General features: G+C 56.3%; 1 protein-coding gene across 6 annotated transcripts in view; it reads right to left on the bottom strand.

The window, feature by feature from the left end:
* Positions 1–21,397, bottom strand: part of AGPAT3 (1-acylglycerol-3-phosphate O-acyltransferase 3) — a 78,615-nt gene that overhangs the window by 31,921 nt on the left and 25,297 nt on the right. The gene's annotated exons all lie outside the window — the stretch shown is intronic.

The raw sequence follows: 21,397 nt of genomic DNA, 5'->3' as shown, positions 1-21,397 counted from the left end.
CATTCAGTGGATCTAGGGAAGAGAAAGCCTCCGGATCGGAGGGCAGGATTCCGGCACCACCTAAGTGCGCTGGAGGAAACAAAAATAAGCCAGGACAGGACCTCCAGGAAGCTGCTGCCTTGTCACAGCAGGCGGACCGTCCACTCTCCAGCTCTGGCCAATGAAGTCACTCAAGACCTGGGGTTTGGGGTTTCCCCACGGCCACCCGGCACTGGCCACCATCAGGTGGGCGCCAGCCCTGTGGTGCCACCAGTATCTGCCCGTGAACAAAGGCTGTCACAGGCAGAGACAGGGCCAACATCCCATTTCAGACAGAAACTAAGGGCCCAGAGCACACACGCCCCACTTGCCATCACAACCTCATGAGGGGCTGGCCGGAACTGAGCCTCCCGCCCCCAGACCCGTGTGGCCCAAGACACCCCACCGATGCCCCACACACGTTGGCAGCAAGAGCTGGTATGCACTGCGGTCACGGCTGCTGCAAAGGGTCACCAGTGACTCCCCATAAACCATCTTACCACCCATGGGTACGACAAGGTAACATCCCTTCGATGAAAACTACCTGCTTTCTGTTCAACTGACAGACCCCGTGCGGGTCAGCAGCCCCCAGCTGCACCCACCTGGGCAGCTCGAGCTGAGAGGCAACAGCGGTGGGGAGGGCTGGTGCAGGGGCTGACCTTCTTCAGGAACGTCCTCAACAAAACAGCATTCACTGAGGGCCAGTATAATCCCCCAAGGACCCTCAGGAAGTGGGAACCACAGGAGCTGTGCTCCGGAAGTAACTAGCTTCCCCCACCTGCCGTGAAGTCCCCATCCTGCAGGCAGGGAGAGTTCGGGGACCTGCGGGGTCAGATGGGGACGAACCACAGCACTTGGGGGCCCCATCCCCGGGGTGGCCCAGACCTGGGCGCCAGCCATGCTCACCAGTACAAGTAATAAGCCAAAGCCACAGCTACTAGGGTGGCGCAAACCCCCGAGAACAGGCAGGTCGAGTAGCCGACCAGCATCTTCGCAGCTCTTGTCCCAGGTGCTTCTGAGCGTCAGTGAGGAGGAGACTGGCAATGTGAGCAGGTGTCACCTTTGACCGGAGGATAAGGACAAGGATTATGACCAGGCCCACGCCACCCACGCTGGATGGGTCTCAGCTGCTGAGAGCATCTGCTCAGCAGAAAGAGGGGACCCCACACTTCTGGGGCACTGCCCCCCAGCCCAGCAGCTCCCTGCAAGTCTTGGAGGCCAACTCACACAAAAACAGGACTCCGACACTGTGTAAAACGGGGCCTCTCCTTGGCCCCTGAGGGGGTGCTGGGCACCCACTAATCCAATAAGCAGCTTTCAGTGGGAGCTGCTGTAAACAGGTGGCATCACGGGGCTCAGAGAGGACACAGATCAGAGGACCCCGCCCCCGTGCCTGACCCTGGACCTTGGCCCAGAAGCCGCCGGAAACCCCAAGAGCACAACAACCCTACAGACCCCGTGGGGCGAGCTAGTGAGGAGGACCCCAGGCTCGGCCTCAGGCTGGGAAACCCCCTGAAAGGCCTCCAAGTGACAGACAGACATCCTCTCTTTGGGGCAATGCCCCAGGCCAGCGGGTGCCCCGCCCGGGGCAGGGCTGCTGAGCGCCGCCCCCGCCCCCTCCCCAAGGCCACATGCGAAACCCAGTTCCAATGCCAGACCCTGCGAATGTCTGCTGGGGTCACTGCCCTCAGGGAGCTCTGGGAAGAGTCACACCTCTTATTCCCTGGAAAACGGAACTAAGTAGACGGGACGAGTGAACAGCAGACAGGCGACGGTCTGCTGCCTCTCACGTCCCCCCACCCTGAGACTCTGAATCCGCCAGAAGGACTCGAGACGTGATAAGGTGATACAGGGACAGAAGTGTCACCACCCCTTGAAACCTGCTCCCTGGGCAGAAGACCCCCAATGACACACGAGGAATGGAAGAGAGAGGCTTATTGGGAGAGCACCTCGAGGCTTCCCCGGCCAACACAACTGCCCTCGTGCCCTCACGCTGTACCGGGTGCCAGGGAAGTCCTTGCTTTGTGAATCTTCCCTGACGCATGACACAGAAGACCCACGCCCAGACGCTCCCACCCTGCAGGGCCCAGGCCCACTCCAGCCCCGGCGCCTGTGTCCTGCCCAGTGGGAGGGCCCACGGCTGGAAAACCTGCTCCTGCGCTCCACGAGGGGTCTGCACTGTGACCTGGGCCGCTGGGCCTGGGGCCTCTGCACAGTGATCGTGAGGTCCCGGTAGAGGCACCCGCCTGTGATGTACATTCTGGCCTGTGGCCCGATGAGCCATCAGGACAGAAGGCCGGTCACCACTCCCCCACTTAGTCCACCAGGAAGGGGCTTTGCCCTGAGCAGCAGTTTGCCGGCTAAGGACTTCGACCTCCTTAATCCCCGAAGCGGCCGGAGGAACGGCTCACCTGGAAGGAACAGTTCCTAAACAGCTGTGCGTGCTCCCCTGGGACCCGAGGCCAGTCCTCACCCTCTGAGAGCCTGAGAACCAGGCCACTCTCCCTGCCGGACATCCGGACCTCTGCCCTTCTAATAAATAGTGAAGAGACACCTTCCTCTCTCAGAAGGCTGCTTGGTGATCCATGTCTGCACAACCCTCCCAAATCAACAGGCTCAGCCTAAAGAATGGGGTGGGGACGGTGGCCACCCTCGATGCACGAGCCTCGGGGATGCTGGCCCCCGAGGCTGTGAAGCCCATCGCTGGAGGTATGGGTCTCTCTCTCCCCCAGGTCCCAATGAAGGGTGGCAGGTGTCCTTGGCTTGACCAGCAGCACCTGGGCCTGACCTCTGCCTTGAGGCCAGTTCTCATTTAGAAAGGCACGTGAGAGGGCCTTCTGGGACCCAGGGCGGCCCTGCCATCCTCTGGAAAGGCTGCCTGTTTGCCGGCACCCCAGTACTTCAGGGTGCCAGCCCCTCCCCTCCATGGAGCAGCCGGAGAGACCTGTCTAAAACAGCAATTGGGTTGTGCCCCTGCCCCCTGACAGCTGCCACTGCGAGAGCCCCACCGGCCCCCTTCCCAGCTGCAGGCTTCTGAGATACTCGCTACATCCTCTCCTCATCCCCAGCCTCCTGCCAGGTTCGCAGGGAGGAAGCCCGGCCATCCCCTCAGCGGGTGAGTGGGTGGGTGGCCGTCGGGGTCCCTGCACCCCCAGACCGCCACAGACCCCTCTGCGTCCTCGGCCTCCGGACAGTGCCCGCAGGGGCTCCTCCGGGCCTGCCGTCAGCACCAGCCTCGTGGCACCGGCTACCATGCCGGTTCCTCTCCTCTTCTGCTCCCCACCGGACTCTGGGCCCCTGGGGAGCGCTGACAGGGCCTGTGCGCAGAGCTCCCCGGCGTGTGGGGCAGGGGCAGCGGTGGTGGCTGGAGGACAGGGGAACAGTCAGGCCACGCCTCAGTTGCTCCCTGCCCCCACGTGCCACAGGAAGAGCCCCTTCTCTGCAGGTGGCACTGCGGGAGGCCGCTGTGATCGCCCTGAAGAGAGGGTGCACGGCACCGACTGGGCCCCGGTCCGAGCTCCGGCCCCCACTTCTGAGCCTCAGATTAAAGTGGCAATAACGCTCTACCCACATCCACAGGTGGTGGTGACAGGGGACTGGTACAGGAAAAGCACCTGGAAAAATGCCTGGCATGGGAAACGCCAAAAATGGTCAGCTCTCGCGATGACGCCATCGTGGCTCCTGAACCGCGCCGTGGGCGCCGACCGGCAGAGCTGGGTGAGACACCAGCGGCTGCCCGCCAGGCTGGAGCAGCGCCAACATGGAGCCGCGAGCCTGTTTTTGGTTCTATTAGTGGTGAAGAATGGTGAGCCAGTCCTCACTTTTTACTATGTTCTTTACATTATTTGTGTAAAACACAGCAAACCTAGAAGGTTTAGAATCTTGGTTTTGTTTAATTTGAAATAAAGATTAGCACACGGATTTCGCCCAAATCCTCCTGCAACTGCATTTCTCTGAGTGGAAGCTCCCCGGGGGCCCTGGGCGCACGTGTCTGGCCGGTCCGGGTGCTGACCCGTCGCCGCGAGGGCCTCCTCGTCCCCAGAGCCCCGCGTGCGCGGCGTCGCTCCTGCCCCTCGATTCCTGTTCGGTTTCACTCTCCAGTCTCGTACTGAAGGTTGAAGAGAACACAGCTAATCTGAACGTGTTACACAAGAAAATGTCACAGGAACATTCTGTCTCTAGATTACTTCCCAGGGCCTAAACATGACTGATTTGCAGTAACTATGAAAAGAGACCCGCAGGAGTGTGTAGACAGAATCTGCTGGTGGTTTCCTCGGAGCAGCAACATTAAAGGCATGTTCTAAAAACTCAAACCTTTCTTCGGACTCATTAAGTTTCTCATGAAATTTTCACATCTTTTTTCTTACACAACTGAGAGAACTTAAGGTGTAATTAATCATTCATTCCTGTGTAACTGGTATAATTACTGCAACCATCAGACATGAGGATGTGTGAATGATAAATACGCAGTTGCATTATTACGTAGGTCTGAAAAGAAACTCGCCTTCTTATCCCACCGACACCCCCTTCTCCGGCGAAGGACCCCCGTGTCAGCCGTCGGGTCCAGAGGCGGACAGGCACTGCGTCTACAGCATCTGCCCAGTGCCATGGGCCCTGCCCCGAAACCAGCAGCCAGCCAGCACCGGGAGCCACGAAACTCCAGGCCAGGGGAAGGCAGGCAGGAGGAGGTGCCTGAGCAGGGGAGAGGAAAAGCTTCGCCCTGCGGGCCACCCACCGGGCCTGCAGGGGCCACCAGGGATCACAGGTTCCATGGTGGCGCCTGCAAAGGCCACGCAGCTGCACGTCTCTCCAGCTTCCAGGCAAACATATCATCCCTTCCACGTGCCCCCAGGGGAGGGGCAGGTACACACACAGGACAGCCCTGACCCGAGCGCCCCGGCCCTGTGCCCCTCCTGTCCCTTCTGTTGGCCGCTTCTTTTCCCCGACGGGTTCTTTCTGCTCACCTTCAGTCCAGGTGTCAGCAGGCCCCCCCCCCCGCCCCCGCAAAAGTGATCCCCTCTCTGCCAGCCTCCCCTCCAGGCCCTGGCCCTCCAGGGAGGACCCCACCTGGGATCATCCCAGGACCAGGCGCTGACGGCCTCTGAGTTAACGCTGAGGTCTGAAAGGGCAGCCTACATGGAAACTAAGAAGGGCCACAAGAACCTCAACGAGACGCGCTGACGACAGGTCGGGGAGATGATGCTAGTCGTGCAGGTGAGAGGTCAGGCAGGCCACGCCAAGGTCGTGCTAAGTGACAGGTACCAGACGTGAATTATTCGCTTAATGATCACAATAGCCCTGATCTCTTGGTACCACTACCAACTCCAAATAAGTTCAGCACAGGATCACCAAATCACTGGCCAACCCAGGATTAGAAACCACGTTTGGCCAATGCTGGCCTGAGTATTCAACTGCCCCGAGTATTCAACTGCCCCCAGCGCAGCTGGCTCCACCCGGACCCCCAGAATGATCCGTGGCTTATTCCGTCCCCAGCAGTCCCCAGGAGCCAGGGCTTCCTGGGGTCAGTCCCCACTCCTCCACCCCTCAGACTCTTGTTAACGCATAATGAATCACCTTCTTTCCCACAGTTTCCCTGAAGGCACTGTTAATTCCTGACATCCCGGCCTCAGGAAAACGGGTCCTGCCTAACCCACAGAATGGCAGCCACCTGGGCTGCGGAAGTTATTACTCCGCGTTACGCCCCCGGCTTTCTGCACTTGCTGAACACGTCTGTCCCAGGCCCCCCTCACACAGCCCTGTTGCTTTTATTAGGTTAATGAGATGCCGCCTGCCCACTGGGAACACAACATCTCACCAGCCTGTTTATCCAGATTGAGCCCAGCATTAGGAGCTGCGAGAACCCTCAGATGCCAGCAACCCGTTGCTGCTGGACCCTCATTAAGATGAAAAGTTGCCAAATGCACTCATTTAACGACCCGCACCCCCCTGCCACCGCCTCCCACCTGTCCCTGAGGCCTCACTGGGCTCCTTGCTGTTGACAGTGACTGTCCCACCTCACACCTCCTTCTTATGCCTGGGGCGTCCTTGCCACTGACCGCTTGGACCGGAGCTCCTGGTGCTTCCCGGCAGCCTTTGGAAAGGGTATGAGTCCCTTGAGCTTTCTCCTCTGGTCCCAGGAAGAAGCAGGAGAGACACAGTCCACAGCCCGAGTGTGTCCTAGAGAAGTATTCTCCAGTCCTGCTCACATTCACTGTTGGGGGGGGGGGGATGGGGGGCGGCCACAGCCGAGGGCTGAGTCCTGTTCAGCTGGGACCCTGCTCGGCGGGCACCTGCGGACGTAACTTCCTGCACCGGGAGGCAGGTGGTTTTATTTTCCACTCCTCACCCAACCTGCCCTTCCACAGCTTTAAATACCCACATAATTAAGTGGGCAACAAAAATAAAAGCTCCCCCTGTGGAAAGGCTATTTGCTTTGACTCACTCTGGGTAAATGAGATGCGGTGGCACAAACTCCAGGAGCCAGGCGGGTGCTCACAGGGACCAGCTGATACAATGTCCTTCCAATCCACGCTGGGACTCACAAGGGAACGGGTTACTATGCAAACCAAACACAAGTAAACAGCCAGAGGTGTGAGCTCGGGAAGGCCAGAGGCCAAGTCTCAAGTGCTTTGAAGTGTAGTCAGGAACTCTGTTCGAAGCTGTCTGCTTGGCTTACAAGTCATTCGGTGGCGTTCACACAGGCCGCTGGGATGAGCACACACAGGCGTGACTGGCAGCAGGTGTCCTGGGAGGGCGCTGCTACACGGGGGCGGGGGGTCACGAGCTACCGATGGACTAAGGGGTGACGGCTCCCCTCTAGCTCGGTGGTCAGACTGTAAACCTCCCCAAGGACACGGACCGGTTCCCTGGCCCTGGGCAACTTCGCATAAGGTGAACCCACTGGTTTTCTTTCACAACTGCACGTGAGGACCGGTGGGCAGCCTCCCGAAGGCAGCCACCGTCCAGGGGGAGATGGCAGTGAGCAAGACAGGTGCACACCGCACGGAAGCCCCAGCGAGAACTACCTGGTGGTCTTAAAGAAGCGAAATCACAGCATGGCACAAAGGAGCGCAGGCCGCAGGCAGATTTCAGCTCATCCTGAACTGTCAGCCGCCAGCTCGGACCCTGCAGCAGCCGGCACACTCTGGCAGCTCCCAAGAACCTGCACCACCAGTCTGAAACTCATCCCAGAAAAAAACCCCAAAAAACTCCTACACGGAAGACAGCTTTTAAACAAAACCCAGTTTCAGATGTGAAATCTGTTTGAACCATTATCGTGATTCTTAAAATCTGTATGAACCAGCCTGCTCGGCTCCCGATCACTTCCACTGAAGTCACTATTAAAACATGCATCAAGCCCTCAGGCCAGGCGACCGGCCCCCCAGCACCGCAGCCTGGGCGCTCCCCACCTGAGGCGGGGGCGCGCCTGGCCCTCCAGCAGGCTGTCTGTCTGGCCTTCAGACTCTCCTTTTTAAAAAACATTTTTTTAAAGATTTTACTCATTTTTAGAGAGCGGGGATGGGAGGGAGAAAAGGGGGAGGGACATTGATTGTCCCTCTGTCAGGACAAGGGGACAAGGCAGCGGCCCCTGGGCTGGACACAGGGCCCCTCACTCATGTGTTCTGCCTGACACGGTGACCGTTTGCTGCCATTTGCATTTCCAGAACCAGTAAGCTCAGCACGGCCACAGTTCCTCCCAGAGCAGGCCCAGGGCTGGGGATGCGCTTAGAAGCCAGTGAGGAGTGACCGTCGCCTCGTGGGGGCTGAGCCCGGGTTTACACCGCCTGTGCCGGAGCCCCCAAACCACGCTTCTTCTCCACCTGCAGAGGGCAGTGCTGTGCCCCCGCACTGCGAGTGCAGGCAGCGCCCGGCTGGCTCGGCAGGGCAGTGCCCAGAGAGCGGCTTGGCCCAGCCCCTGGCAGGACGCGTCAAGCCCGACGTAAGCCCTGTCAGCCCCAGCTCCCTGGACAGGGAGGCCGGGTTCTAGAATTTCAGGCAGGATGTTCTAACAGGAGCTGGAGTTGACAGTGCGGGATGGGGCACTACATGCTGGTCACCGTCACCGAGCGTCCAGACGGTTCCATGTGTGTCACCTCATTCACTCTTCACCACACCCTTAGGAGGTAGACACACTTAGGAGCTTCCTTTTACAGGTGAGAAAACTGAGCTACAGAGGTTAAGTAACTAGCCCAGAGTCGCAGAGCGAGTAAGTGGCAGAATCAGGATCCTAGTTTCCATACACAGCCCAGTAGCAAAGCCTAAAACCCAGTCAAAATGCCCTGGAATGCAGCCATTCTCTCATCTCCGCGGGAGAACGGAGGCTTGAGCCCCACGATGGGAGAGGGGCCTGCACAGCGTGAGAAGCAGGGAGGAACGGCTCTGGGAGACTAAAGCAGCAGCCTGCTTTTGCTGCCTCCAAACATCAGGTCTGCGTGGCTGAAGGGGGACGCGGGGGGACCCCAAAGACCCTCTGTTCCTCCTGGGAGACTGAGACACTGCCACCACTCACTGCCTGGGGTGACTGCTTGGCGGCAGGGAAGCCTTGGGGCTCCCAGCCCCGACATGCTGCCCCGCCACACAGCCCCCGGTCCCGCCTGCCTGCTGGTCTCTCCCCAGCTCTGCGAGCAACAACGCAGTCACCACCCTCCACCTGGGGACGGGAGCATGCGCAGGACACCACGGGAGGGACTGCCCAGGCTGTGCAGCTCCCTCTGGGAAGAGGGGAAGCTCTGGCTGGTTTCCAAGGGGAGCCTGCCTCCTGGTCACCTGTTCCACTTTTTAGCCTCAAGGCTCCGGATGGTGTGTGAGGTCCCGAGGGATCAGCTTGGGCTGCCTGGGCCGCCATAGCTCAGCCTCTGTCGCTGCGGCAGGGCGCGGTGGGAGGGTGCTTCGGTGGCCGGTGTTACATTACTGACCTGTACCTTGTCAATGGACACTTCGACCTTTTTCTGAGAGGGGGCAATCTATGTTTTTTAACCTCACAGAAAAATGCTGAGACGGGAAAGTTAAGAGCAACATAAACTAGAGCCAAAAACAAAAACCACACCTTCACAGGCTCCACAGCAGCGTTCCCTGCGGGGCCAGAGGCCCACCACGCCCCTGACCTCCACAAATATACCCGGCTCGGCGCCGCCTGCTGTCTCCTCTCCACGCGGCCACCTCCGCCTGCGGGCAGCCTCCCATGCTGCTCAGCCCACCCTGCTCCAACCTTCAAGATCTGAGAGCCGAGCCGGTGTCTCCTCAAACCGTGAAACTGGCTGGGCTGGGGACCAGCCCAGACCCTTCCAACCTCCGAGCTGGGCGCCCCAGCATGAGCCACATCTGCTCTTAGGGACAACAGCGTGAAACCAGGGGTTCGGAGTGCGACCTGAAGGACAAGGCCTGTCCACCTTCCCTCAGTCCGCGTGTAGAAAAGTCTCTAATAGAGACAGTTTCTACAATGCAAATTTACAAAATGATAATTTACCAAAAGGACTCAAAGCGCATGAGAAGTTGATTCGGATGCCTGGGTTCCAACCTGGCTCTCCACCATGTCAGCCTTACACCTGAGAGTTAGTCTGCGCCTGGTTTTCCTGATAAAAATTTCCTTAGATTTAGAAATAAAGTTTTAAAAAGTAACATAACTTCTTCTTCTTCTTCTTTTTTTACTTAGACAAATTTCTGTCTAAAGAACAAAAGAGATCAAGAAAAAATACTAAAGAAAAAGCAGCAAAGTCTTCCCCTGAATCAGATAGGGTTACAGAACTAGTGCAAACCCTAATTTATGCCCACAGACCCTGGAAGGTAACTTCATGCCAGGCAATTGTGGTTCCCACGGTGCACCTGCCAACAAGGTTATGCCGAGTCCCTTATGGGCACATCAGACACCCCAACAACCCAGGGACGTCCCCAGGGTTGCCTGGCACAAGTGCGCGAGTCCCCTGTGCTACCCTGGAGCTCAGAGAGCTGAGGTTCTGTTCTAAGAAGCCCCCAGTTGAGAAAGCCTAATGGATTTTATCTTGGAAAATGAGAATGCATTATTTTTATAATCTTCAAACAAGAGCAAGACCAGAAAAGCCCTAAGAAGCCTCCGGTGACAGACGCCACATCTGGGAGTATTCCAGTCTGACCAGCTGAGCTGGTTCCTGGTCCCTCCCCGCAGAGGCAGCAGAGGCAACTGGGAGCAGGGGACTAAGAGCTCCCCCAGGCCCCGGCGCAGGACAGTCCTCTCGGGGGTTCTGCTGGTACCCTGTCTCCCTGTGAGCAGCGAGGGTCCCTGGGGCCCCCTGGCTCAGGCAGCCCAGGCACGGGACTCTGAGGTGCAGACAAACCCCACTGCTCAGCGAGGCCCTCGTTTCCTGGGGGGCACGACCATTCGCACCTCCCATTTTTCTACAAAGGGGAGAAAGTGCAGCCCAAGCCGGCTGGTGGCGGGGCTGGGAACAGAATACAGATCAGCTTGGAGCATAAAACCCCACTGCTTTTACCTGCACGGCTCCCGACAGACTGAATGCCTCGGGAAACGGGAAATGGCAGTCACATGGTAGCCCTCTGAACACGTGAAACAAGGTATGTTTTCTAGCATCTTTTCAAAAGGCATCACAAAACAAGTTTCACCTGAAGAAAATCCTGTTCTGACGCAGATGCTATGTGTTGTCTTCAGCTCAGACCTATCGTGCGGCCCTGACCTTAACTGAGAGTTTGGGGCAGTTTTGCTGAAACTTCTCTCCAGTTGGGTGTAGCTGCCTCCACATGGCCATCCAGGGCCTTCGGTCCAGACCAGGGACGAGATGGCGCTGGGCTCCTGCTGTGGAGCCACGATGGGGATATCGCAACCAAGACTGAGGCCGGCTGATGACCTGGCTCATTCTGCATGTCAGGAGGCTGTGTGCTTGTTAGCCTCCCTGCCCTAGATTCCTAGAAGGCCGCAGCCACCGACACAGGCCAACAGCCACTGTGTTGCCATCTCTCCCCCTCCCCTCGGCCCCTCTGACCAACGGGCGCCTCCACGCCAGCCCCTGGCTCCAGCATGGGCTGGCCGTGCACATCCCTTCCACAGCAGAGCACCTGGGACCCTGTCGTCTCCCTGGGTGGGGCCCCCAGGCAACACCTCACAGCCCCAGCCTCGGCCCTCCCCACTGCTTGGCACCTCCACTCTATTTCTGGCCCAGGACACAGCCACCTTGTTTTTGAGCTCAGACATGCCGTTGCTTGGTTTCCTTGGGGAACAGTGTGCCTTCCCACGTTTTACCTGTTGCAGCTGAGTATTTGGGCACTTGCCAAGCGCTTTCCACAGACAGTGAAGACTCCCCGACTTCCCGGCCCCCAGCTCCCACCCCCCAGCTGCCAGCGCACCCCTGCTGTCTCAGGCAGCTCACACGCTGGCTCCCTCAGCTCCAAGTTCAGAGTCGCAGTGCCTGGCCCCAGACCCACCACACAGCCAGCATTTCTACAGCTTCACAACTGAATTAAATAACACAGAGGCCAGAAGCAGTACAGAAAGTGGGAGCAGAAGTGGTCGTCCCGTTCACCTCAGGTTCAGCTCTCTGACGAGGTCCGTAAATACAAGGAGCTGGCCACCAAGTCACGTGAGGGAAGGGATGCCTGTCAGAACAAAACAATAAGGGGGTGCTTGGAAGGACTCCTTCCTGAGTCCCAGGCAGCTGCAAGTGCTCTCTGCTCTCTGGGACGCCGGAACACAGTGGTCAGTGCAGATGGACGATGATGGTGACACCAGCCACGGGGGCCCAAGGCCATACTGTCCAGGCTCCCTGCTCTTGCTGCCATCGAGGGGGGGTCCCTGTGCGGGCATGTACAGACCACAGCAGAGCCGGCTCCAGCGCCCCCACCCCCATGCCCGACTCTGCCGCCCGGGCCCTTGGACGCAGGCTCTAAGTTCCCTCCTCGCACCGGCTTTCCCAGGGCCCTGGCTGCACAGCGCCCATTGGTGCACCCTCACCTCCCGTGGGGGCTCAGGCGCGGCCCACCAACCCGTGCCAGGCATCGCCACACCTGCTCCTTGACGGACGAGGGCACCCCCTTCCCACTACAGGTCCCGGCAGTAACAGTAACCAAATAGCCAACTGTGAAATGAGCAAATGGATGGATGTCTAGTTAAATGTTGAGTCATTACCAGGGCGTGCCTTTGCCCCCGATCCCAACTCTTGCCATCCTACCATGGGGCAAGGCGCAGCGACACCGCCCGCTCCGCCACAGCCAAGCGCTCTCTCAGTCACCAGCAGGTCCGCCTGGTGCGGGCCGGGCATACAACTCACTTCACAAGGAACTCTTTCCGCTTCCTGCCATGTGTGCCCGAGGCAGGTCCCATGCCCAGTGCTCTGGACCCTGGCCTGGCCATCAGCTGTCCACACCAGTGGCATGCAAGACTGCTGGGCAGGACCCTGGGTCTCACCCTGCACGGGACGCCCCTGCATCCAATCGACAGAAACTAAACCACTAGCGAGACCCCAGAGAGCTCCTCTGTTAAATGTCTGGGTGCTTATTTTGTAGCTTAAAACCCACCACACTTAGGAACTTGCTGGTTCAAATTCCCTGCCATGCATGTGTGGTCCTGTGCATGGGCCTGTGTTCAGAGCCCCACACCAGAGCGAACCCTCAGGCACCCAGATAAAGTCACACCTCCGATCCTGCCACACAAACCTGAGTATCGGCTCCACTTCAGAACTGTTTCCTCCTGTCACTTCTGTGTTAACCTGATGCTAATCCCAAAAGAAATAGCTTGTCCGGCCAACCTGGGCAGCAGTTAACAACCTCCTTCCTTGTAGACGAACACGTCACTTAAGAGTTCTCCAGATTTCACAACCCCTGGAGAGCGGAGCCATGCATGTCACAAGCAGGCGTGTGTCTCAGGCACAAGCTTACAAGTGACACCACAGCAAGCTGACCACCAGGAATAAAGTGAGCCACGTATGTACGCTCAATGCTCTAGTAGCCGCATTGAAAAAGTGAAAGAGTAAAACTGATTTTTCATAATGTGCTGTATTTAACCCAAAGAGAGCACGAAGTTAATGAGCAGTTCATAAGTTTCCACGCATTTAACCCTTCACATCTCTCAGTTCGGCCTCTCTGCTTTCAAGGCCCCCGACAGCCACTCCGGGCAGGGACATTGACAATGGACCATTGACCCTGTCATTTCAGTTAGTCATGTGACATTTGTGGCCGACAAAAGCTTTTGCCCACCCTGACTGGGGAAGACACTAGTCTCAGAAATCGTTCTGCTGAAACAGCCTGACTGACTGCAGTTTGGAGCAGAGGCCCTGGAGGTGACAGACGCATTGCCTTTGCTTTGTGGGCAAGAAAGGGGGTCCTATGCAAACTAACCACACAGGCTGATCCGGCCAGGACTTCCAAGCTGGGCAGCCCAGGGTGGGCAGCCGTGCCCCAGGCCACGACTTCTTTAGCGCAGGGCTGTGAGCCAGCCCTGCCCACTGTTCTGCATCTAGGTGAACACGCCTTTGAAAGCAACGTCCCAGGAAGGAGGGATTAACCCTCAAGGGAGCACATAATGTCGTTTACAACCCAGTAATCCAAACCCTGCCCTGCTTTCCCCCACCTTCCTGTGACCTCCCTTGATGTCAAACGTATAAAAGAAGCGGCCAACTGTTATTCCCCAGAACATTTGAGATCATCTTGCTCCCTGGCACGTGTCATCAGTTTGGCTCAAGTTAACTCTTACAAAAATTTCTCTACAGGTTCAGATATTTCCTATACTGACAGTTTAGCTCAGGGTGAGGAAGGACAGATGCTAGACACTGGGACTGCCCCCTGTTAAAGAGGGAGAGATGCTGTTCCGGGCAAACAGAGGCGGAGGGGGTCCAGGATAAATAACTCACCCCACCCGCTCTTCTGTGGCCAGAGTGTGCAGACTCAGACGGGACTGTGGGGTCTGAGATGCACGGCCCTAAATGCCCATTCTCTCCCCCCCTCCCCTCTACTCCATGCCTCCGTTCCGTCCGTTCTGTCGGGGGAGGCGGGAGGTTCTGCTGGAGAACAGCCCTGCCCTTACCTGTCTTACCCGGGGCCTCCTAAGCCAGACCTGCAGGGCGGCTCCCTCACGGCAGGCACTTATGCTGCCCTCAGCCCCTCCCAGCCAAGGAGGCAGGATCTGTAGGGAGGCGGGGGCTCATACACTGGCCCCTGACCTAAAGCCTCTGCTGCCAGGAAGGTGGAAGCAGCCAGGAGCGTGGGTGGCCTTGGGCTACTGCTGCGGGGTCCAGGGGAGGGTCCCTGGTGGCCCACATCCATGGGATGGGTGCCACTCGAGGCAGGGGACCGATGAAGGAGGAGTCCTGCTTGCGGCACTGGCTATCCATTCGGATCTGTCTTTTTTCTTATTTTCTCAGAGACTGAAAGCTCAGACCTGACTACTCTCCACGTGAGAAACAGAAAAGCAGGTTGCAACAAACAATGTATGCCAAGTGGAGCAAAGACAGAGTCCGAAGAAACTGGGAAAATGCCTTCTAGCACATTCAGGTCGAAGGTCACAGGTGCCCTGGTTTCTGGAATACCAGCCACCCTGTGAGGCAGCAAGAATGAGCTGGCTGCCGGAGGGGCTGGGACAAGCATCCCAAGGCATGCTTCTTGGTATGTGGATTCTTTTTAGCTCAAGGCAACCAAGACCCTGTGGGCTCAAAGGAAACTTCTGTCCACCCCCACTGCCCCCCACCCCGCCACCAACCTGGAAGAACTGGATTGGGAGCCTTGCCCAATGTAAGAGACTACCAGAGATAAGCTTTCCTGACCTCTCTATAGGGTGGGACAAACTACGTATTACTGAATATCTGCTCTTCACGTCCTTCAGCAAGGACCTGCTGAAGCCCTCCAGGACCTTTCCTCATCCCTAGCTCTGAATGTCTTACATCCCTTGTTGTCCATTTCTGGGCCTCTCATGTATGTGGGGATTTCATGTGGACATAAGTATTAAATTTGGTCACTTTCTATTGCTAATCTGTCTCAAGTCTATTTGATTATTACACCAGCTGGAAGAATCTTGAGGGTAAAGTTCCTTCCTCTGCCACACTGCTGGTCCAAAATCCACTGTCCCTTGCTTCCGTACCAGCAGGAGGGACATCCTGTCAGGCAAATGCAGGCTCAGCCAAAAGGGGAAGGTCCCAGACCCCCTGCAGCGGGGACAGCCGTGTTGGCCAGGGAGGTGGAGGTGGAAGCCACTAGGTGGAGCCCTTCAAAAGGAAGCAGCCCAGTTGTGCCCTTCCCCTTCCTGCCTGGGATGCAGGTGAAATGGCAAGACCGGAGCAGCCTTTTTGAAACCAGTAAGTCACAATCAGGAGGACAGAGCTGCAGGCTGAGAAGGACATCAGAGGGAACCTGGGTCCCTGTGGCTGTGTAGAGCTGTTGCCCCACCCTGGGCTGTCTTACTGATAATGGAAAAAAAATTGGCCTGCGCTGATTTGTTACCACACATGGGCTGAACCTGCTCCTAATGCATGTGGAATTCCTTGGCAAAGAAATATTAAACAGGAGATCTCAGAGTCAGTGAAAACTACCCTGCACTGTTCCTGGCTTCCACCACACCCCCTTCAATCCCAATGTTCCATCTTCATGGCTCAAGGACAAGATCTATACAGGAACAGGTCTCACGCCTGAGCTTCCATCCACAAGAGCCATGGAGGCTGCGCCCAGCAGGGCCCCGTCCCAGCGGCCCCCATCCCACCCTCTGGAATACACTCCTGCTCTCCCCGCCTCTCCTCCTCACACCAGCGTAAGCAGCAGACATGCGCAGCTGGTTTCCTTGGGTCACGCTCTCCCGCAAGCGCGGGGAAGGAAAGCAGAGGCCCAGAGGAGAACAGATGCGCTCACCTGGCCCAGCCGTGTGCAGGGCACCCAAGACCCACTCATACCGACTCGGGCCCCAGCCTTTTGTCCCTGAAGGTGACATGGGACAGGCTCCTTCATGCACAGACCCAAAGGCTGGGCCCTGCCCCCAACACCCTGCCCGCAGGCCGCATGAGAACCCACCGAACACAAGGTCTGCCGGCCACAGGGTTCAGCTGACAACTGGCCTCACCTGATTCATGGCTGGCACCTGTCCTCCCACGTGACTCAGGGAAGCCTCTGCAGGAAAACTCTGCCCAAGGGCGGGAGCACTTTCCAATGTCCCTCTCACTCGCTTATACTTTTCATTTTAAAAACTCAAACACAAAACGCAGTGTCACAGACGCCCAGGACCCATCCTGAGATGAACCATTTGCCATAATTGCTTCAGAGCTGTGTCTTTAAGGAAGTAAAACCCCGTGTGTGGTGTGTACATGGGTGTGTGCATGAAGAGTGCTGTGGGTATAAATAGCATCTCGGACATGCGAACTGGGTATGGGAGCCCTGCTCTAGCTGCCTCCTGATTTGCCCCAGAGCTGGGACGTTCCCCTGGCCCCACTGGTGACCCTGAAGCTGGGGCCGCCTGTGCACCCATCTGTCTGTACAGCAGGAGCCTCCCACCTTTGGTCACGGGTCACATGGCATCCCGCCAGCCTGGCCAGTGCCCTGCAGGCTCTGAGCCCCTGGCCACACGCCCTCCGCCGGCATGAGGCCGTCCCCCCATCCGCGGTGGGAGAGGCGGGCCACAGCACACCCCCACCCCTCTTCCCAGTCCTGCCTGGCTCTGCCCACCCCGTCCCTGCAGGTATGGGGACAGCGCTGCCAGCCTGGGGCCTCAGCTAAAGGCCAGGCAGAGAGATGCCCCAAAAGTCCCGCTAAACGCTGAGGCTAAGAGCCCGCACCCTGGCCAGTGCCTGGGCTCTAGCCTTTTGTCCCCGAAGGTGACTGTCGCATTGCCAAGCAGCAGCATATAAAGTCTAAGATGCAAATCCAAAAGGACAATTCCGGGTGAAAAGGGCCTCGCTCAGGACCAGTCGGGGGATGAGCGCGTTCCTCCCAGCCGTGCCCGTCAGCCCGAGACAGGTCAGCGCGCACGCAGGTGAGCACACGTAGATACACACAGGCAAACACAGACATGTACACACACATCCCACATGCACACCACACGCTCACATACCACACACACTCAGCCTACCAGCAAGCCTGGCTGCTCTCCGCCCACCCTGTCACCAGCCCCATCACCTCTCCCGAGCTCCACTCTCGTCCCCTGCGATCTGTGGTAGAGCCAGGGCTCTCTCCACCCTTTGAGGATCGGGCCATGGCCAGGCCTCTGCCCCAGTGGCCCGACTGATGAAGGACAAGAGGCGCCCCGTGTGTGCAGTAAGCCGGGCGCCCTGGCCTGCGGGGCCTGCTCTCTGCGTCCTCCGGCCCCCACCAGCACCGGCCTGCCCACCGGCCCCCACCAGCTCCGGCCCGCCCGCCTGCCCGGCTTGCTCCTGCTGGGAACGTCTGCTCCCTGCCTCTCTCTGCCGCAGATCACCTGCTCTCCTTCAGCACCACCCTGCCCATCCTTCTGCCACGCCCACTTAATCCCTCTCAGCAGGGTCCTCTGGCATTTCTCCTACATCTATTTCTTTATTACGGTTGCCTAGCCTCCCCGGCTGCCCACTAAAATGTGGCCCCAGGGCTCTAGAAACCCACGAAGAACAAATGGGTCGAAAGTGGGACTTCAAGCACGTTTCACGTTACTTTGTGTCACCTCCCTCAAAGGCACGGAGGTCTAATGGTCAGTCACCCCTGCCCTTCAACGGCAAGGGGGGCGCTGGCACATGCTGGGCCCTCGGCTGAAGTGGGTAATTTCCCAACAGGACCTATGCTGCCCGGCGGCAGGAAGGTCAGCCCTGCACGCCCGTACCGCTGGGAGCCGCCTTCCTGGGGGCTGGCCTGCAGGAGCCTCGCCAAGTCCAAGTCCTCTGCTCACCAGCAATCACATGCACTCCGAGGTGCCAAACTAAAGACCAATGGAACTTTCCAGCAACCATGGAAATGTCTTTACCCATGTCTGTCTTTACTTCACAGCTATCCAGGTCTCCGAAGCCTTAAACACCTGCTTCTTTATAAGCAATGTGACTTCTGAAGAACATGTGTTGCTAGTTATGGTGTTTTTTTCCAGCATGCACTATGTTAAGTACCTACACCACAGAAAATAAGCCCAAATTCACACATGAATGTCTTCCTCCCTATACCTCCTCCTTGTACCGACAATCCCAACCTCCCCTCTCAGCACATGTTTCCGCTCCTCGCCTAGACCGTGGGGTTAAGAATTGCAATTTCCAAAAGCAAATCTTCTTCATTAGACAGCATTTACCCCAAATAAAGAAGTTCAGATTCTTACAATAATCTATCCAGTATTTGTTAAACCTTCACAAAAACGGCATCAAGATCCAGGGAATTCAGTAAAAAGATGTCCTGACACCATACCTGCTGCTGGTCTCTGGGCGCTCAGGGAATGTTCTCTGCCGCTTGTCCCACACTGCGGCTGGGAGGACATGCCCACCCTCCCCACCGTGGACCTCGCCCCTGGAATGCAGAAGTTAGAGTCTCATCAAGAAAACGACAAACACCCTCCCTGGACAAGTCAGCTCAGAGAATCCGCAGCGTGGAGCTAATTACTAATTAACAAAGGATAGCCATCGACCCTTCGTTTTATTATTCACTGAAAACTTGTCAAAGGCTCCTAATAACTGAACCGTGCCAAAGCTGTTCATCACTTTGATAAAGCCCAGTGTCTCATCAAGTTCTCAGGGCCACTTGGGCTGGGACAGGACCAGCAGCTCCGTGCCCTCTCACCCCGAGTCCGACCCTCACACAGGGAGACACACGCACACACACGCATGGACCCGAAAACAGCACACCTGCTGGCCAGTCCAGGAAGCTGCCTCGGGAAGGGTCCCCACGCTCAGCGGTGTGGGAGGGGTGATGGCGATTGTCAGCATGGACCAGACCCGCGCCCGCTGGGCCCGCTGGGCCTGCTGCATCACAGCTGTGTGGCACTTGGAATGGAGAAACAATCTCATAAGGACGCATGGCCGTGCGCTCCGGGGCAGAGGCGGAAAACGGTGAGTGGGCATCAGCGCACACACTGCCATGGTGCTGCAAGTGCCCAGGAAACGCGGGTTTTAAAATACTGTGGAGCCAGCGCCCTGGTTCTAAGGCCTTTGCAGTAGTTGGGAAGAAAGAGACAGCGACGAGCTTCAAGCAGTCACCCATGCCTCCCTGCACGGGTATCACTCCAATGGTGGAAACAGATGAGCGGATTTAATAGGTTAAATGCATGAGAGGACAGGGACGCAAAGGAAAGGATGGTAACTAACAATGATGATGATCAAGTAGAAAGTCCAACTATATTAGTAACCACAGTGAGTATAAGCAGCGGTTAAAAATCCAGCCATCTGCTGGATTTACAAGAGACAAAACTAAAAGTATGTCACAGAAAGATGGAAGCGAAATCAAAGGCAAATACATACAAACACCCACTCAAAAATACTGGACAACAAAATCAGATTGTAAAATCAACTTGAAAGCAAGAGGTCTGGGAGAGATGAACAGGTCTGGGCCACAGCAACAAGTGGCCCCACTTGCTAACAGTCCACACCTCTGCCTGCGACTGAGCTGGGGACACGCCTGAGCTGCCAAGGCCCGGGGATGAGCTACGTGTGATTTGTTTCCCTGGAGAAAGAAGCTTAAGCGGAGAGCGCTGAGCGCCCCGTGCTCTGACAACCGGGTAGCCCAAGGGCGTGTTGGGAGGTGGGGCAGAAGGACCCACCGCCACTTCTGAGACACCGGCGGGAAGAGGAGGGCAGCGCAGCTGACAAGGTGGGCGAGCAAAGCTCGGGTGCGCAGGAGGCGCACCGGTGAGCGCTCAGGAAGGCCGGGCCCCGGGAACGGGAGGCGTGGGGTATTTTACTGTCGCTCTTGGTTCAGAAACAACAGATATTTTCCAAAAGGAGGGAAGAAGGATCTGATAGAATGATGTTTGTACCAGGCTCGGGTCAGGTAACCACCAACACAAAACACATGCTTCCCCAGCTGGCAGGTCAACCACCAAACACAACACAACACAACACAACACAACCAGAACAATGGGAACGGCGAAGGGCAGAGGCCACGTGCACTGTCCGCATGCTCGTGAGTGGGCATGCACTTTACCTGTGACCCCCAAACACACAAATACCAACAGCACAGATCAAACACGTGGACAGCACTGATCAACTCACAGTGGCGGCGATCACCTACCAAAAAAGGGAAACCCTTTACAGAACAAAACCCACTCGGCAGGTTAGCAGAGAAATAACCTTGACCAAAGCAAGTCAGCAGGGCTGAAAACAATGAATAAATGTACATTGGAAAAATGCAAATAAAGAGGGTTCGAATTCTTGGTATCGAAGAATAAAATACCAGGCCAAGTAACACTACAGAAGACAAACCAGGAATATTTATAAAGCTAGAACTAAAATTCTTAAAGAAGCATCATGATTTTATATCCAGGCTTTAAATAACCCAGCAGCACATTTCATGAGGCAGAAGTGACAAGGATACCACAGAAACAAATCACAGCACGCTGACTGTAAGAGACTTTGCTACATCTCCATCCGAGACAGAAGAGCGGCCAGGAAGCAAGAAGGGCTACACAGGAAGATGCAGCCGCAAGATCGGCGCCGTGGGCGCAAAGCACACACACAACCAATCTGCACTTGATTAGAAGGGACGTATCTTCTCCCAGTCGCTCATGGAAACACTCACAGTGTCCATAGATTAAACAACACTGTTTGGAATTCAACAAATTCCAAACAGTGATTATAATACAAACAATATTATCTAGAAATTCATAACACAATCAGAAAACAGCGAAAGCCCCCCCCTCCCCACCCCCGCCCAAAATGTAAACATTCTCCGTTCTTCTCCAGGGGACGGAGAAGCCAAACCCGCTAGAATTTCTAGAAAACTACAGCAGTGCTCAGAGGAGAATTTACTACATTAAATACTTTAAGTCTTTAGGAATGAAAGCATGAAAATAAAAGAGTTAAGCCTCCCATACAAAAAATTAGAAGAAAATTACAAAGTAACTGAAGGAATTAATAAAGGGAAAGGCAAAATATAATGAACTAGGAAAAAGCATTCTAATTAATGTTTGTAAAAGATGGTTTCTTTAAAAAAGTCAACAAAACAGATAAGTCACCTACAGCAATAAAAAAACTAATCAAGAAAAAGGAGAATAAAATGCCTATGAGGGAACAACCATCAAAAGAAAATATTTTTTAATCATGGAAATAACTGCGTATCTCCTCGCAAATAAATTTGGAAACCTAGATGAAGTGGATACTTTTCTAGGAGGAAAAAAATAACAAAAAAAATGAACAAAGGAAAGATGGGAAGTCTGAAAAGACCTATTCTTACAGAATGAAAAGGGATATCTGCCGTATCTAATGAAAGAGACCAAACCCAAATGACTTCGCAAGAGAATTCCACCAATCCTGCAAGAACAGAT

The sequence above is a fragment of the Pteronotus mesoamericanus genome, unplaced genomic scaffold (assembly GCF_021234165.1).
Source record: "Pteronotus mesoamericanus isolate MK-2021 breed Mesoamerican mustached bat unplaced genomic scaffold, CSHL_Meso_final contig_116, whole genome shotgun sequence".
Lineage (NCBI taxonomy): Eukaryota > Metazoa > Chordata > Mammalia > Chiroptera > Mormoopidae > Pteronotus > Pteronotus mesoamericanus.
The sequence above is the reverse complement of the archived record's forward strand: the minus strand, read 5'-3'. Positions and strand labels throughout refer to the sequence as shown.